General features: G+C 42.4%; 1 pseudogene; it reads right to left on the bottom strand.

Moving 5' to 3' along the window:
* Positions 1 to 501: 501 nt before the first annotated feature.
* On the bottom strand, positions 502 to 1111 carry LOC137211054 (NEDD8-conjugating enzyme UBE2F pseudogene; annotated as a pseudogene).
* Between the last annotated feature and the right edge of the window lie 2104 nt (positions 1112 to 3215).

The raw sequence follows: 3215 nt of genomic DNA, 5'->3' as shown, positions 1-3215 counted from the left end.
TGCATTTTAGGAAGCTTCACGACATCTAGGCAAGGCTAACATTTGTGGAAGGAACTAAGAGAATTTGCATCCAATCACAGTTTGTAGTGGGTTTCTGATTGCCAATCTGTGAGCTACACTGAGCACATTATTAGCATGACCTGTGCAGGGAACTGACTTTGGGAGAAGGGAAAGAAGCAAGCTCTAGCCTCAATTCTGAGTTCATTACAACTTCTGGAGAATCTCACCACCAGCCTATAGAGTACAGTTGCAAAAAAGTAAGCATGTTAAGGTAAGGGGACAACTCTTGAGAACCCCAAACACATTCTCTTGCTGTATTTATGTAGAACTCTCCATCTACAATGGGCAGTCATTAAGAGGTTCTTCCTCAGGACAACATAGTCACAGGACTTGAGGACCCAATGGGACTGAGGGGAGCGCGAGGACTGAGGAAGAGGCTCCCTTTTTGTTTCAGTTGGAGACAAACTTATAATGCACAGTCCACGGCGCTGCAGTCTTCCCGTCTTATCCTCTGGCATAATGTTTCACGTACTCTTTAACTTTATTCTGGAAGTCCTCCTTGTCTGGCAAATGATGTTCTGCAGCTTCAATATGCAGTGGATCATCAAAATTCAAAAGATCACTTAACAAAGCGTTGAATCCCCGAACAATATCCTTCAGTGTCCTCGTGGGAGCGCAGCCGGTGCTGTCAATCAAACGCTCTCTCAGTAAACTCAGACATACTTCGCCTGTCTCTGTGATGTTGGGGTGCCAGATCCTGGTCAAGCATTTCACTGTGGGAGGCACCACGTTGTACATATCAGGAACTTCAGTATCAAACTGAAATTTTCCACCCTCGTCGTAACCCTCATCTATCAAAAAACACAAAACCAAAAAAAAAAAAAAAAATCCTGGGGTTACAGTTAGCTGAAAGCAATGAAGCTTGTTTGGTTGAGGAAAATGCACTTTACATGTACAAGGTAAATTAGCTTCAAGTTTTGCAGTCTCTTTAACAAGTAGACTATCTCTCGCCGAAACCCACTGAGGGAGTCAGAGGCTGTGGCTGACTCCCGGGAGCGACCCTTTGAGACCAACCATCATCCCTCTTCAGTGGGCTTGCCAGCGTCAGCATTACTGCCACCTTGCCTGGGAACCACAAGACTGGAGAGTCGGGGCGGCGCCCAACACCACACCCAGCCAGCGGGGGCGACACGCGACGCTCAGAGCCACACCCAGCTCTGGACGCTGGACCAGAAGTGGCTTGGCAGGCGGCGGGACTGGAAATGAGGCTGGACTCGGCTTCTCTCTTCCGTCTTGGCAGTCATTTTTAAGAGCTGAGATGAGCTCTTCCCCTCCCTGCAAAATTGACTGGAACCCTAGAAATCGGTAGATATAGCAATTAAAGAGTTAAACTCAGAGAAATAGTTGGTAGTGACCAGATCAATAAAATAACCTCTTCTTATTTGTACCTTACTGATTCCACAATTAAAATTCTGTAGTGAAATCTGAAGTATATAGTGACAAAATTCCACTCTTCCTGTGGTGGCCACTGTCCAAAAAATAGCTCCCCATGATCCTTATCTCCCAACATTCACATCATTGTGTAGTCCTCTCTGATATTCCTTCTTGGTTTGTCTCTGTGACCTATAAAATATGACAGAGGTGATGGTGTATGAATTATAAGGCTAAGTCATAATGGAAATTGTGGCATTTGCCTCTCTTGCTCTGTCTTGGATTATGTAGTTTGGGGAAAGCTAGCTTCTATGTCATGAGGTCACCTGGTGATCCTATGAAGAGATCCACCCATGCTCCCTACCAACAACCCTGTGAGTGAGCCATCTTATGAACAGATCCTCTAGCTCCTATCAAGCCAGCAGATTCCTGCAGCCCCTATCAGGTCTCTCGTAAGAGGCTGTGAGACACAAATGCTCAGCTAAGTTGTCATGTATTCCTAACTCATAGAAACTGTGAGATACTAAATTTTATTGTTTTAGTCCTTCATATTTGGGATTAAGCTGTTGTGCAGTAATGGGTAACTAGTACACTTCTCAGAATTAATGTCTTAATTGCTAGTTTAGTGTATATCTGAATAGCCTAATAATCAGATGACTCTTCAGCATAGAAATTAGGTGATCACCTCCCACTATAAAGGCCCAAAAGGGCAGATACTCATTTTTCCAACACCCAACATTGCACACTAGACACCTGTATGTGACATAAGCTCATCCAATTTCACCTGGGACTTTGAGTCAGAAGTTATTTATACAATAAATCAAATGTGATAGAAAATAAATTCTAATAGTTGCTGCAGAGATTGCAGCAACTTCAAGTATCCTGGTGTTCCAGGGGCCACAGAGCCAGCAGCTGAACCCAGTGTCCAGTGCCAGTGGCAAAGTTACAATTTCTAGTGTTCAGCTGTGGAAACAGAAGTGTCTTCACCCAACTGATTCAGTGGTAAGATTTGGCTGTGGTTTTCACTTTTACTTTTCCATTATCATTGCCAGTTTTCCAAGCCTGATCATCTAGAATTCCAGCAACTCTATGCATATATCAGTTAAGGTAACTGTAGCTTCTTGAATGAACTACTCAAAACTTCAGTAGTTTACAATATAGAAGTTTATTTCTCATCAACTCACTGAACTTCAACGGTGGATGGCTTGGGCTGTTTTCATCTTTATGTTTTATCTCCCCCTAAGGCTTTGTCAGCATCTGCAGTTAAAGCAAGAACAAATGGGAATGAAGAAGTACTCCATTTTAAAGCCATTCTATGAAGTGACACACATCACTTATCCTCACAATCCTAGATGAGATCCAGCCACCAGACCCACATGGATTCACAGGTGAAGGGAGATATAGTCCATAATTTGCAGCAGTTCCTCAGCAACAACTCTATCTGACAGAATAGAAAGTACAAATATGTTCCATAGCTATCCATCTTTCTCACATTGTGCTATGAATATGTTAAAAAGTTTGTTTGTTTTGCTTAAATGGGCCAGAGGTAGCTTGCTTGAAACTGGGAATCCTGCCTAATACAGCTGTATTCTCAGTTACTTGATCAAAATCAACCTATAATTGGGCCACTGAGCAAAAATTACATTGAATTAACTCTTTTTGCATTATTGAATTCCTTATTTTTCAATAATAAATAGGTTGTTTATCAATAAATAGTTCATGAAACCCACTGTCATCTGTAACACTAAGAAAGTTCCAAGCCTCTGCTTGTGGTGTATATACTT

The sequence above is a fragment of the Pseudorca crassidens genome, chromosome 2, assembly GCF_039906515.1.
Source record: "Pseudorca crassidens isolate mPseCra1 chromosome 2, mPseCra1.hap1, whole genome shotgun sequence".
Taxonomy (NCBI): Eukaryota; Metazoa; Chordata; class Mammalia; order Artiodactyla; family Delphinidae; genus Pseudorca; species Pseudorca crassidens.
The sequence above is the reverse complement of the archived record's forward strand: the minus strand, read 5'-3'. Positions and strand labels throughout refer to the sequence as shown.